Source organism: Nerophis ophidion, linkage group LG13, assembly GCF_033978795.1.
Source record: "Nerophis ophidion isolate RoL-2023_Sa linkage group LG13, RoL_Noph_v1.0, whole genome shotgun sequence".
In the NCBI taxonomy this organism is placed as follows: Eukaryota; Metazoa; Chordata; class Actinopteri; order Syngnathiformes; family Syngnathidae; genus Nerophis; species Nerophis ophidion.
In genome coordinates this window covers 42,011,357-42,028,041 of record NC_084623.1, presented here as the reverse complement: position 1 = coordinate 42,028,041, position 16,685 = coordinate 42,011,357, and the positions used below count along the sequence as shown (strand labels likewise).

Below are 16,685 nucleotides of genomic sequence, written 5' to 3'. Positions count from 1 at the left end.
TGTCCCCAACCGATACAGGCGAGCGGTCCATCCTGGGTCCCGACGAGCGGTCATCCTGGGTCTCGACTCTGGACAGCCAGTACTTCATCCATGGTCATCGGACCGGACCCCCTCCACAGATCAACTGGTCTAAAAAGGAGGTCTATTTAAAGGCTAGAGTATACAGATGAGTTTTAAGGTGAGACTTAAATGCTTCTACTGAGGTAGCATCTCGAACTGTTACCGGGAGGGCATTCCAGAGTACTGGAGCCCGAACGGAAAACGGTCCTGAGTATTAGTCGCACCCCCGGCCAAACTATGAAAAAAACTGCGACTTATCCATCCATCCATTTTCTACTGCTTATTCCCTTTTGGGGTGGGGGGGGACGCTGGCGCCTATCTCAGCTACAATCGGGCGGAAGGCGGGGTACACCCAGGACAAGTCACTAGCTCATTGCAGGGCCAACACAGATAGACAGACAACATTCACACTCACATCCACACACTAGGGTCAATTTAGTGTTGCCAATCAACCTATCCCCAGGTGCATGTCTATGGAAGTGGGAGGAAGCCGGAGTACCCGGAGGGAACCCACACAGTCACGGGGAGAACATGCAAATTCCACACAGGAAGATCCCGAGCCTGGGATCGAACCCAGGACTGCAGGACCTTCGTATTGTGAGGCAGACGCACTAACCCCTCTGCCACCGTGAAGCCACTGCGACTTACAGTCCGAAAATACGGTACGATAATAACATATAATTATAACTACACAATACAGATATACACAATATACAATGTAAGAAATATCCATTTGGCTGATAATAGAGCTTTTAAATACATTGCCTACCACCCGAATGCAGCTGAGATACTGTAGGCTCCAGCGACCCCAAAATGGACAAGCGGTAGAAAATGGATGGATGGATGGATGGTTCTCGCAGGAAGTTGCAATATATACTACGGGATACAGATTTTAGGCCATATTGCCCATTTACTATTTCAAAGTAAAACATAAAATACTCACAAGTGTTGTGTTTAAATCTCTGCCATTCCGAATGTCTGTCACTGTCCGTCTCTTTTGTGCTCTATGGTCTTTATCAAACATAAAACATGCACTCAGGTCAAATGGAAACATTTTTTTTCCTTGCTTCTGTATATTTGAATGAGTTGGAATCAGAATCTGACTTAGCTACTAGATGTAAAAAATAGAAGACTTATTTTATTTTACCATGCTAGGGTATACTGATTCAGCAGAGGGGGGGATTTGCCATTGCAGCTTTCAACATGTCAACTTTGTTGTTGTAGATGTCCGCCATGCAAATGTTCCTGCTTTCAGGAAGAACACAACATTGTCTTTGAAGCACTCTGTATTCACACATTTCCATGCATCGGAGGTCTGTGCTGCACCGACACAGACTGTGTCAACATGACGGCCGAGGCTCCTTCATGAATCTATTGTGCAAGCAACGAATCCAGATATCCACATATCAGCATTTTGACGAGGGACAGAGGCCGGGAGCTTATTACACCAGTTTTAAACCCACTGCATTGGCTTGCCGTCCGCTTCAACATGAAATGATTAACGTGGACCCCGACTTAAACAAGTTGAAAAACTTAATCGGGTGTTAACATTTAGTGGTCAATTGTACGGGATACTTACTGTACTGTGGAATCTACTAATAAAAATGTCAAAGTTTCAATCAACCAGTCAATTTAGGTTCCATTTTAAAGTTCAATGATTAATTTTCAAACGTCTTAATGGCGTTGCGCCTTCTAAACCACTGGTTCTTAACCAGGGTTCGATCGAACCCTAGGGGTTCGGTGAGTCTGCCTCAGGGGTTCGGCGGAGCCTCTGCCGCGGAGGTCAAGATAAACTCGAGTCATTGTGTAAATAAAAACTTCTCCCTATTGGCGTATTATGGACACCCCCAAACAATGTTCCCTCTAATATCCCATCTGATTTGCAGGTGTGTAATTTATTGTGAGTTCATGCACTGTGTTGGTTTTGTTCTTTGAACAAGGTGATGTTCATGCACGGTTCATTTTGTGCACCAGTAAAAAAACCTATAACTACGTCTTGAATTTTTATTTATCACTTAAGAAGGGTTCGATGAATGCGCATATGAAACTGCTGGGGTTCGGTAACTCCAACAAGGTTAAGAACCATTGTTCTAAACCATGGGTGTCAAACTCTGGCCCGCGGGCAACAATATTGGGGGTGGGCCTTAAAGGCACTGCCTTTGGCGTTCTCTACAACCTGTCGCCAGGTCCGCTTTTCTTCCATACAAACAGCGTGCCGGCCCAGTCACATAATATATGCGGCTTATACACACACACAAGTGAATGCAAGGCATACTTGGTCAACAGCCATTCAGGTCACACTGAGGGTGGCCGCATAAACAAGTTTAACACTGTTACAAATATGCGCCACACTGTGAACCCACACCAAACAAGAATGACACATTTTGGGAGAACACCTGCACCGTAACACGACATGAACACAACAGAACAAATACCTACAACCCCTTGCTGCACTAACTCTTCCGGGACGCTACAATATACACCCCCCGCTATCACCAAACCCCATCCACCTCAACCCCACCGCCGAAAAGAGGCATTCCATTTTTATTTAAATTGTATTTGATATGCCATTGATATTTTTTAATTATTATTATTATTTGAAACTCGATTTTGCATGTCACTATAAATTTATATACTGTAAGCTTTGCTTGTTCAAGATTCAATGCAAAACTTGTTTAAGTCCCTATTTAAAGGTTAATTTGTTGAACCTCGGCCCGCTGCTTTGTTCGGTTTTAAATTTTGGCCCACTCTGTATTTGAGTTTGACACCCCTGTTCTAAACTATCTGACCTGCTTTTACCGTATCAACCCTCGCGGATACTGAGGTTCTCTGGTTCTGGCCTTTTATTTTTAACAAATAATAGAACAAAGACCCATACTGAGGCGGTAATTAGCCACTCTGGCCCCCACCTGTGAAACAACCTGTCGGGGAGCCTCAGGACTGCATGGACTGTTGCTATTAAAAAAAATACAAATATTACAGACACCTTTTTATTGTGTTGTTATCAATAATTTATTGCTGTAAATAATACTATTATTCTCTCAATGTTATGTTTTTATTAAATTATCAATGTACTTGTTATATTTTAATTTTACCTAGATTTTAAAATATGTTTCATACGATGTTTTTAAATGGCAATAATTTTAGTTATTCTCCAGTGTGGACTCCTCATGAATTGATTAACGTGGCCCCCGACTTAAACAAGTTGAAAAACTTATTGGGGTGTTACCATTTAGTGGTCAATTGTACGAAATATGTACTGAACTGTGCAATCTACTAACAGGGTCGGCCAACCTCGTCTCACAAGAACTAGTTTCTTTTAAAATATCCTTCTTGAAAATGCCCTTGCAAACATATATCTGCCACCTAATCAACGTCCATTCATCCATCCATCCATCCATTTTCTGACGCTTATTCCCTTTTGCGTCCCGGGGGGTGCTGGTGCCTATCTCAGCTACAATCGGGCGGAAGGCGTTGTACACCCTGTTACTAATAAAAGTATCAATCAATCAAAAAAAAAAAAGGGTTGCCATGCTATGTTTTGTTTTTGTTATGGACAATAGTGCTGTGCGTGCGTGTGTTCATGTGTGTTTATTTATAAAACAAACTTGCCCTTCATTCTTACTTCCTCCAAACAAGCCGTTCAGAATTTGCTCAACCTGTGACGTTTTTCTCACTGATTATCCATATATGGTATGAATTTACCCAAACAGCATTGCGCGGGTCAGTCATTGTAGTCCGATGTCATAGTCAATAAGTTCCTCCTTTTTCGCTATCCTCTTGTTGTGGGGCAGACATGCACATGCACCCTCTTCTGTTCCCATTTCAATACAAAGTAGCCAATAGTTCGAACTTAAAACGTCAGTAGACTCGCCGTGTATGTGCTAAAATTTAGTCAAAGTGGAAGCACGTAAATAAGACCGCCCACAAAACGGCGCACCCTGAAGAGGGTTCGAAAGCAGCTTAAACAGTCTGTAAAATACAAAACCCATAACCAGTGAAGTTGGCACGTTGTGGAAATCGTAAATAAAAACGGAATACAATGATTTGCAAATCCTTTTCAACCAATATTCAATTGAATATACTGCAAAGACAAGATACTTAACGTTCAAAATGGAAAACTAAATTTTTTGCTAATATAAGCTCATTTGGAATTTGATGCTTGCAACATGTTTCCAACATGTTTGGAACATCCCACAGGTGAACAGGCTCATTGGCAACGGGTGGGTGCCATAATTGGGTATAAAAGCAACTTCCATAAAATGCTCTGTCATTCACAAATAAGGATGGGGCAAATGTCACCACTTTGTGAACAAATGTGTGAGCAAATTGTCCAACAGTTTAAGGACAACATTTCTCAACAAACTATTGCAAGGAATTTGGGGATTTCACCATCTACGGTCCGTAATATCATCAAATGGTTCAGAGAAACTGGAGAAATCACTGCACATAAGCGATGATATTATGGACCTTTGATCCCTTGGGCGGTGCTGCATCAAAAAGCTAAATCAGTGTGTAAAGGATATCACCACATGGGCTTAGGAACACTTCAGAAAACCACTGTCAGTAACTACAGTTTGTTGCTAGGGACTGATGCAAAGTCGAAAAGTGTTCTGTGGTCTGACAAGTACACGGTTAAAATTGTTATAAGTGCAAAGTTGAAAAGTCAGCATCAGTGATGGTATGGGGGTGTTTTAGTGCCCAAGGCATAGGTAACTTACACATCTGTGAAGGCACCATTAATGCTGAAGGGTACATACAGGTATTGGAACAACATATGCTGCCCTCTAAGCGCCGTCTTTTTCATGGATGCCCCTGCTTATTTCAGCAAGACAATGCCAAGCCACGTGCTACAACAGCGTGGCTTCATAGTAAAAGAATGCGGGTTCTAGTCTGGCCTGCCAGTAGTCCAGACCTGTCTCCCATCGAAAATGTGTGGCGCATTATAAAGTTTAAAATACCACAACAAAGACCCTGGACTGTTGAACAACTTTAGCTGTACATGAAGCAAGCATGGGAAAGCATTCCACCTGAAAATCCTCATAATTTGGTCTCCTCAGTTCCCAAATGTTTACTGAGGGTAGTTAAAAGGAAAGGCCATGTAACACAGTGGTTAAAATGCTTCTGTGCCAACTTTCTTGTCAATGTGTTGCTGCCAATAAATTCTAAGTTAATGATTATTTGCACACAAAAAAGTTTCTCAGTTCCAACAATAAATATCTTGTCTTTGCAGACTATTTAATTGAATATAAGTCGAAAAGGATTTGCAAAACATTGTATTCTGTTTTTATTTAAAAATTAGACATTTCATGTTACGTCTGTTCGGCATCGTGGTGCCGGGTTCGATTCCCTCGAGGATGCGTCAAAATTGAAAACAGCAAAAGTAAGGTTTAACTATTTATTTGAATAAAAAAAGGTGCTAGAAAACAAAAATACTGGAGCTAAGAAAAGGCAAACAAAAGACACTAGCATGAAAGCTAGGATAAACAAATAGTAAACTAAACTGGCACATAGGCACACAAAGGGGAAAACAAAACAATTAGCATGAGAGCTAAGAATGAATAAAATTGTGCAGCGTGAGAGCTTGCGAGAATAATACAGGAATTGCATGTAAGCAAAAGTGCAAAGCAGACGTAACAATTGTGTGAAAACAAACTAGAGTCCCAGGCAGAAGAATGAAAAGAGGAAGGCTTATAAAGGGAAGGTGATTAACAGAGAACAGGTGTGCAGGAACCGGGAGTAACAGCTGAAACTAATAAGTAAACGGGAAATAAACGGATCAAACGGAGAACGAGAACAAAGATGGAAAAACAAACAATAATATGTGAAGATCCGAGTCACTGATCGCAACACTTCACTGGTTTTGGGTTTTGTATAATCTCTGCAAAATTTTGACCATAGAACCACAATTACGTGCTATGTAGAACACAAGGAAGTGTTTTAAATGTAGAAAAAACATATTAATGTGAGTCCAATGTAAAATATGTTATATTTTACATTGCTATATCTAATCTATTTATACCTGCATTGTCCTTTCCATCCTAACACTTTCCATCATTGTAACTGAATTACTGTGTTGAACAATTTCCCCTGTGGATCATTAAAGTTTGTCTAAGTCTAAAATATTATGCACTATAATTTTTTGCCATGCTCTATGAACCTTCCAATGCAGATGAATAAAGAAAAAATTCAAAGCATGCTTATTATTAATAGGAACCTTGAGACATTATCATAATAGGTTTGTCACTGAATATTATATATTCCTTACAGCAGCTTGTTTACTAAACCGTTTTATTGATCACAGAGGCTGTGGACCAAGCGAGCATTTTTCAGTCTTTAGTACTTTGGTTACAAGTAATGGTCATTCACAATAAGTAAAACATGTTGCTGTGCTTGCGTATTGATCAAGGTTAATTTACAGTGTGCTCCCACACAAAAGGCCTCGTACGTGCAACGATAATCTACAAGTTCTGTATGGGGGCAACCTTCAGTGTGATTATAAAACTCGGATATAATTGATCAGGCACAGTGAATATGCTTTTAATAATACTACAAATTTGTGTCACTAATAAAGTGAATTCTACATACATACTTGCCAACCCTCCCAGATTTTCCGGGAGACTCCTGAAATTCAGCGCCTCTCTCGAAAACCTCCCGGGACATATTTTCTCCCGAAATTCGGTCGGAGCTGGAGGCCACGCCCCCTGCAGCTCCGTGCGGACCCAAGTGACGTGTCGACAGCCTGTTTTCACATCCGCTTTCCCACAATATAAACAGAGTGCCTGCCCAATGGCGTTATAACTGTAGAATGACCGAGGGCGAATTCTTGGTTTCTCATGTGGGTTTATTTTAGGCAGTCTCATTAACGTCCTCCGAGCGCGGCAACAACACACAACAACAGCAGTCACATTTTTGTCTACCATAAAGCGGTTTGTCTGCCGTAAAAAGCAATGCTGTGACACTCTTAAACAGGACAATAATGCCATCATATGTGACAATAACATCTACGGCTTTTAGAGCAGTGGTTCTCAACCTTTTTTCAGCCATGTACCCCCTGTGAACATTGTTTTAATTCAAGTACCCCCTAATCAGAGCAAAGCATTTTTGGTTAAAATAAAAGATAAAGAAGCAAAATACAGCACTTTCTGATTTATTAAATTGTATAACAGTGCAAAATATTGCAAATTTTTAGTGGTCTTTCTTGAACTATTTGGAAAAAAAGATATAAAAAGAACTAAAAACTTGTTGAAAAATAAACAAGTGGTTCAATTATAAATAAAGATTTCTACACATACTGCGATGACGTGGCGTCATGTCCGCCTTCCGCCCTTTTGTAGCTGAGATAGGCACCAGCGCCCCCCGCGATCCCAAAGGGATTAAGCGGTAGAAGATGGATGGATGGATAGATAGCTGTAAATATACTCCTCCCCTCTTGACCACGCCCCCGACCACGCCCCTCGCCCAATCCCTGCCCACGCCCCCCGAAATCGGAGGTCTCAAGGTTGGCAGGTATGTCTACATATGGTGAATGTTTATATTCAACTTGGTGAAAGCGAACCACCAGGTTTAAGTAAAATAATGCTTGAGAACGAGCCTTAGTTGTACATTTCCGTGTGGACTGCAATTAGCTCTATTAGGATAAGAAGCAATTAAAACCAGGCTTCGGAATGCAGAACTTTATAGCGCTATCCCGGAGTAGAGATTCCATGTTTATCTTAAACATCAAACCTACAAATTATGTCTTCCCAGTCTCTACACACGAACATCTCCTTACATCAGGGGTCTCAAACTCAATTTACCTGGGTGAGGCTGGGCCGCAAGAAGAGATTTCTAAAAAAAAATTATTTTTAGATTTCTTTATTTTTATTTTCAACACAAAACAAAATCAAAATATACATAAACAAAATGAGAATTAAGTAAATGAATCAGTCATAGTTAATAACAATAATGATTCGATTTCTCCAGTCAGCAACAATGTATACACATACTTACTGTGATGTTATGAGCTAGGGAATATAAGAACTACACTACCCAGCATGCAACAATAGTGACGAGCATGCGCGGAAGCCCCGGTGAAGGTTGTATGTCGCCATATCGGCAGCTAGAATGTGGTTATAAGCCCGCTATGGAGTTTACAGTTACGGTAGCACAATTAGCCCCCGATTCTCTGTGGGAGTATCAGCGCCAGGGTCCAGTGCACCACAGTTTTGTATTGTCGCTCGGTCCTTCGGCGGAGTGCTTCGGAAGCTACCGGTCCCATTGTCTCCCCATCCCGGACTGTTACAGCGCCGCCGGGGGAGGGAGCGAGCGAGAGACACACACGCAGTGACAGAGAGAGAGAGAGCAGGCGGGCGTGCGAGCGAGGGAGGAGGAGCGCGTGCAGGTCTAGTAGAAAAGCGGCAAAACGTTTCTCTGCTTGCATCGCGCAAGTTACGTCAATGTTCCGCCCTCGAGAGCCGAATACCACACCGTGATTGGTAGATTCCTTCAGCTCCGCACACAACTCTGTTAAGTGCCAGTCATATAAACTAATATTAAACTTTCATATTAAGGTGGGGGCCGCAGAATAACCCTGCCTTACATGGTCAGGTTGTCCCATCCCGACTTCGAGCCCCTCTACGGTTATCGTAGACAAAAGGGCGGAGTTACGTACAACAGTGAAATAAAAACATACCTGATAATACACAGAATACAATTGTTGTCAAAAACTTTTTGCCCTCGTCGAGCCCTGCACAAATAGAATAATGAACAAGAAAGTGAACTTAAAGGGGAACATTATCACCAGACCTATGTAAGCGTCAATATATACCTTGATGGTGCAGAAAAAAGACCATATATTTTTTTAACCGATTTCCGAACTCTAAACGGGTGAATTTTGGCAAATTAAACGCCTTTCTGTTTATCGCTCTTTTTGCGATGACGTCAGAACGTGACGTCTCCGAGGTAATACAGCCGCCATTTTCATTTTCAACACATTACAAACACCGGGTCTCAGCTCTGTTATTTTCCGTTTTTTCGACTATTTTTTGGAACTTTGGAGACATCATGCCTCGTCGGTGTGTTGTCGGAGGGTGTAACAACACTAACAGGGAGGGATTCAAGTTGCACCACTGGCCCGAAGATGCAACTATAAAGTCAACGAATTCACAAAGATGAGTTTTGTTGATGTTGACTGCCAGCTAATCGATGCTAACATGCTATGCTAATCAATGCTAACATGCTATTTACGGGCGGTGCTAAAGCAGACATGGCACAGAGATGTATGGATAACCTGCAGATGCATTTGCAACTATATTACGTTTCCTTCCACCCACATTTAATGCGAAAAAAACACTTACCAATCGACGGATTTAAGTTGCTCCAGTGTCACAAGATGCGAAAGTCCTGATCGTTTGGTCCGCACATTTTACCGGCGATGCTAACGCAGCTATTCGGCCATGCTATAGCTATGAATAGCGTCAATAGCTATTCGCTCAATAGCTTCAGTTTCTTCTTCAATACTTTCATACTCCAACCATCCGTTTCAATACATGCGTAATCTGTTGAATCGCTTAAGCCGCTGAAATCCGAGTCTAAATCCGAGCTAATGTCGCTATATCTTGCTGTGGTATTCGCCATTGTTTGTTTACATTGGCAGCACTGTGTGACGTCACAGGGAAATGGATAGTGGCATTGCAAATAGCGGAAATCAAGCACTTTAAAGCTTTTTTTAGGGATATTCGGGGACCGGTAAAATTTTGAAAAAAACTTCAAAAAAATGAACAAGCCACTTGGAACTGATTTTTATTGTTTTTAACCCTTTTGAAATTGTGATAATGTTCCCCTTTAAGTTCTTAACAAGACAAAACATTTTCTGTCATCCCATGGATGCCTACCTCTCCCGTTATCGTTGACAAAAGGGAAGTTGGAAGGCATGGCCAACGCATATAAAAAGACAGGTGTCACAGTGCTTATTGCAGTAGGAGGGACAACGAGACAATGGTTCCACATTGACAAAACATTCAGGTATTTACATGTAACTTACACATTTTGTGTAACAATAGTAAAACATCATAAAATGCATTATTTACAAAATATAATTGACCCTGTTACACTAACACAGTGGTTCTCAAATGGGGGTACGTGAAGCTATGCCAAGAGGTACGTGAGATTTTTTTTAAATATTAAAATATTTTTAAAATATTCTAAAAATAGCAACATTTAAAAAATCCTTTATGAATGTATTTAATAATTCAACAAAATATGAATGCAAGTTTATAAACTGAAAAGAAATGCAACAATGTTCATTGTTGACAGCTAGATTTTTTGTGGACATGTTCCATAAATATTGATGTTAAAGATTTTTTTTTTTGTGAAGAAATGTTTATAATTAAGTTCATGAATCCAGATGGATCTCTATTACAACCCCCAAAGATTAAGTTGATGATTACTTCTATGTGTAGAAATCTTTTTTTATAAGTGAATCACTTGTTTATTTTTCAACAAGTTTTTAGTTATTTTTATATCTTTTTTTCCAAATAGTTCAAGACAGACCACTACAAATGAGCAATATTTTGCATTGTTATACAATTTAATAAATCAGAAACTGATGACATAGTGCTGTATTTTACCTCTTTATCTTTTTTTCAACCAAAAATGCTTTGTTCTGATTAGGGGGTACTTGAGTTAAAAACATGTTCACAGGGGGTACATCACTGAAAAAAGGTTGAGAACCACTGCACTAACACACACCCAGACCGAGAAAGAAGGAACATATAATTAATGGTTTGTCTCCTCCAGGTGAGGATCCATCATTTTTGTACCTGAGTTCCTCCAGGTACTGCAGACCTGTTTAATGACAATCACTTGTAGCAACTTTTTGTCAAGCAAAGCGTCTTCGACCTCTCTTTTAAATCCAGCCGCAGTGCCGTGTTGCCCTCCTGCTCGGGAGGGAGTGACAAAACCAGAAATACAGTTCACTACATTATGTTTTTGCTGACCGTGCAGATTCTCGCTAAGCATTCGTGTAATTAAAAAGCAGTTCTGGCAAGGTTGATCACCTGGAAGTCAGGGTTTTCTAAAATCACTGTCTAAAATACGGCTAAAGTGCTACAGCATCACCGGTTTATTCAAGTGTTTCATAATATATTGTAAATTAAACCTTTATGATTCATCCAATTCACCAATAATTCATTTAACTTGCACACAGCCTATGAACATGTTAAATTGTGCATCACTTTGACACAGAAGCCTGTTTAAAACAGTGAGAACATCTCCAGAAGAGAATAAAATATGTGTTGCCGTGTCCTGGCTTGCTCTATAATTTGAACAGTGGATTCTGCAGTGGCAGCCATGAGATTAAAATCCAAATCGCTGGCCCACGCAAAAGTAAGTACATATTTGACCCCACGCATGAAGCCAAAGCTGCTTAGAGATGATGGTACTGTGGAGTATAATCATAAAACGATACCTAATGTACATCAATGGGTTAATGGTCCTGTTTGAAATTCAAATACAGATGATGTTACATTGCAATGATGCTAAACAAACTATCATGTCAACACCATTTACTTTAGTTGGTTTAAATTTGATCTTTCACAAACTTTTATAACACAAACCCCGTTTCCATGTGAGTTGGGAAATTGTGTTGGATGTAAATATAAACGGAATACAATGATTTGCAAATCCTTTTCAACCTATATTCAATTGAATGCACTACAAAGACAAGACATTTGATGTTCAAACTCATAAACTTTATTTTTTTTTTTTTGCAAAAAATAATTAACTTAGAATTTCATGGCTGCAACATGTGCCAAAGTAGTTGGGAAAGGGCATGTTCACCACTGTGTTACATCACCTTTTCTTTCAACAACACTCAATAAACATTTTGGAACTGAGGAAACTAATTGTTTAAGCTTTGAAAGTGGAATTCTTTCCCATTCTTCTTTCATGTAGAGCTTCGGTCGTTCAACAGTCCGGGGTCACCGCTGTCGTATTTTACGCTTTATAATGCGCCACACAATTTCGATGGGAGACAAGTCTGGACTGCAGGCGGGCCAGGAAAGTACTCCCACTCTTTTTTTACGAAGCCACGCTGTTGTAACACGTGCTGAATGTGGTTTGGCATTGTCTTGCTGAAATAAGCAGGGGCGTCCATGAAAACGAGGACGCTTGGATGGCAGCATATGTTGTTCCAAATCCCGTATGTACCTTTCAGCATTAATGGTGCCTTCACAGATGTGTAAGTTACCCATGCCTTGGAAACTAATGCAACCCCATACCATCACAGATGCTGGCTTTTGAACTTTGGATCGATAACATTCTGGATGGTTCGCTTCCCCTTTGGTCCGGATGACACAATGTCGAATATTTCCAAAAACAATTTGAAATGTGAACTCGTCAGACCACAGAACACTTTTCCACTTTGCACCAGTCCATCTTAGATGATCTCGGGCGCAGAGAAGCCGGCGGCGTTTTTGGATGTTAAATGGCTTCCGCTTTGCATAGTAGAGCTTTAAATTGCACTTACAGATGTAGCGACCAACTGTATTTAGTGACAGTGGTTTTCTGAAGTGTTCCTAAGCCCATGAAATTTAGAAATTGATGTCGGTTTTTGATACAGTGTCGTCTGAGGAATCGAAGGTCACAGTCATTCAATGTTGGTTACGTGCGTCAATGTTGCTTACGTGGAGTGATTTCTCCAGATTCTCTGAACCTTCTCTGGACCGTAGATGTTGAAATCCCTAAATTTCTTGCAATTGCACTTTGAGAAACGTTGTTCTTAAACTGTTTGACTATTTGCTAATGCAGTTGTGGACAAAGGGGTGTACCTCGCCCCATTCTTTCTTGTGAAAGACTGAGCATTTTTTGGGAAGCTGTTTTTAAACCCAATCATGGCACCCACCTGTTACCAATTAGCCTGCACACCTGGGGGATGTTCCAAATAAGTGTTTGATGAGCATTCCTCAACTTTAACAGTATTGTTGCCACCTTTCCCAACTTCTTTGTCACGTGTTGCTGGCATCAAATTCTAAAGTTAATGATTATTTGCAAAAAAAAAAAAATGTTAATCAGTTTGAACATCAAATATGTTGTCTCTGTAGCATATTCAACTGAATATGGGTTGAAAATGATTTGCAAATCATTGTATTCCGTTTATATTTACATCCAACACAATTTCCCAACTCATATGGAAACGTGGTTTGAATAAGGCTTTTCATTGTTTGCGGTTCCAGAAGGATTTATTCTGTATTTTATTTTTGGTCCGATATGGCTTTTGGGTTTGCCGACCCCTGGTCTCGTTGAGACGAGTGCGGCCAATAATGGCCACATTGTTCTGTAACTGTGTACGCTTTGTGGTTGTTTGAAGTCTAAACAGCAGGTACATTCACAGGTGTATTTTGTTGCTTTTTTAAGTCAGCCTACTGGAAATTACAGTATTTTAGTCCTAATCAAGGATGAAAGAGCAGATTGATCTACTCCATGGGCCACCAACCTTTTTGAAACCAAGAGCTACTTCTTGGGTACTGATTAATGCGAAGGGCTACCAGTTTGATACACACTTAAATAAATTGCCACAAACAACCAATTTGCTCAATTTACCTTTAGTATATATATATATATATATATATATATATATATATATATATATATATATATATATATATATATACATATAAATATATATATATATATATATATATATATATATATATGTATATATATACATATATATATATATATATATATGTATATATATATATATATATATATATATATATATATATATATATATTAGGGCTGGGCAACGATTAAAATTTTTAATCGAAGTTAATCGCACTATTTCTCTGATTAATCGACATTAACTGCATTGTATACGCAAAGCCCAATAATGAATTCAAAAGTAGTGTGTAGTGCACCTTTATTGGAATATTCTCCCACATGAACAAAAGCGCCAAAACATTTGTTGTGCAAACACAATTTAAATCAGTACTTGTTAAACAGTAGCAGTTAAATAGCATATTTTATGAAAATCAACTAAAAAAATGTAAATACAAACATTTAAGCTTATTACTACCACTGCCAGGGTATTTAAGTTATCCTGTTTGTTATGGAAAATAAATATAATCTACATACAAATCTCTGAGCCACAATCATAACATCTGAACAGGCAATTTCTGAGGTAAGAGCAGAAACATTTTTTTTATCAGGGATCTTATGTTTAAAAAAAACTATATTATAGGTATTGGGCTGTTTTAGGGAATTTTTGATCAAATTATCCGTAGTAGCAATATTAATAATGTTGTGTTTCTAATGCGTAGTGCACTTAAAATAATTATGACCATATCTAGGAATTGATATGATGGGAATTTTCCGATTGTTTTCTTGGTGCTTTGATAAACTGAACGCATATACATGGTACTATATTGTGATGTTATGAGCCAAGGAATAAAATAACTACCCTACCCAGCATGCAACAGGAGTGACGAGCATGCGCGGTAGCCCGGTATAGGTTGTGTCGCCATGACGGCATCTTGTATGTTTTGATATGCACGCTCTGAAAGTAAACGTTAAGAACTTAGCCAACACTCCTCGCCTGCATTATTGATAAATAGGCAGACAACACATATACTCCGCTTCTTCACAGGCCGCTGGATGTAGCCGGCAAAGTATTCCCATGCTAGCTAGCCGGTCTAGCAAGCACGTGTCATTCAGTCCAAAACGGCCCGATCTATCCACATTCAGAATTGTCTGGCGGTCTAAAGTGATCCCGGAGTAACCACGCTGTAAGCCAGCCATGAAATTTGCAGAATTGTCCGGTATTTTTGCCAAATGTTCCATCTTTACCAAGAGCCCCTCCACGCCGGGCGACGCCATCTTGTTAAGAAAAGGCGTTAACAAAATAAAAGCATGTAAACAACATACGCAAATGTGCGATAAAATAATTGTCGGCGTTAATAGATTGATGAGTTAACTCATAATTAACACATTAATTTGCCCACTCCTAATATATATATATATATATATATATATATATATATATCTAATGGGTATTTCTACGGAAGGTGTTGTGTAGAGAATGAATGATGAAAAAAACACTTAAGTGAACGGTTTAAAAGAGGAGAAAACAGGAAATAAATGAAAATTAAATTTTGAAAAATAGTTTATCTTCAATTTTGACCCTTTAAAATTCCAAATTCAACCGAAAAAAAGAAGACAAAAACTACCTGATTCGAATCTTTTTGAAAAAATTACAAAAATAATTTTTTAATTCTTTTAATTTAATTTTAGCAGAAATATAACATGATCCTTTGGCTGAAACGGACAGGATTATTTACAGTTTTTGAATTGTCATATATGTATATATATATATATATATATATATATATATATATATATATATATAGATATATATATATATATATATATATATATATATATATATATATATATATATATATATATATATATATAGAGATATATATATATCTATATATATATATATATATATAGATATATATATATCTATATATATATATGTATATATATGTATTTATCAGTAATTTTTCCTGATAAAGATTAATTTTAGAATTTTGATGACATGTTTTAAATAGGTTAAAATCCAATCTGCATTTTGTTAGAATAACTAACAAATTGGACCAAGCTATATTTCTAACAAAGACAAATCATTATTTGTTCTAGATTTTCCAGAACAAAAATTTTAAAAGACTTTGAAATAAGATTTAAATTTGATTCTACAGATTTTCAAGATTTGCCAGAATAAATGTTTTAAATTGTATCATATTAAGTTTGAAGAACTATTTCAAAAATATTATTCGACGAAAAAACAGAAGCTAAAGTGAAGAATTAAATTAAAATGTATTTATTATTCTTTACAATAAAAGAAATACATTTACTTGAACATTGATTTAAATTGTCAGTTAAAAAGAGGAAGGGATTTAAAAGGTAAAAAGGCATGTGTTTAAAAATCCTAAAATCATTTTTAAAGGGGAACATTATCACCAGACCTATGTAAGCGTCAATATATACCTTGATGGTGCAGAAAAAAAGACCATATATTTTTTTAACACATTTCCAAACTCTAAATGGGTGAATTTTGGCAAATTAAACGCCTTTTTGTTCATCGCTCTTGGAGCGATGACGTCAGAACGTGACGTCACCAAGGTAATAAAGCCGCCATTTTCATTTTCTCAAACACATTACAAACACCGGGTCTCAGCTCTGTTATTTTCCGTTTTTTCGACTGTTTTTTGGAACCTTGGAGACATCATGCCTCGTCGGTGTGTTGTCGGAGGGTGTAACAACACTAACAGGGAGGGGTTCAAGTTGCACCACTGGCAAGAAATCTGCCGCCAGACCCCCATTGAATGTGCCGGAGTGTCTGCACATTTTACCGGCGATGCTAAGACAGACATGGCACAGAGATGTATGGATAACCTGCAGATGCATTTGCAATGATAAAGTCAACAAAATCACAAAGGTGAGTTTTGTTGATGTTGTTGACTTATGTGCTAATCAGACATATTTGGTCACGGCGTGACTGCCAGCTAATCGATGCTAACATGCTATTTAGGCTAGCTGTATGTACATTTGAAACTAGATACCCACATTTAATGCAAAACAAA

The 16,685-nt window shown here is 38.6% G+C and overlaps 1 protein-coding gene across 3 annotated transcripts in view; it reads left to right on the top strand.

Annotated features, from left to right (window-relative positions):
- lsamp (limbic system associated membrane protein) overlaps nucleotides 1–16,685 on the top strand; it is a 946,135-nt gene that overhangs the window by 576,451 nt on the left and 352,999 nt on the right. The gene's annotated exons all lie outside the window — the stretch shown is intronic.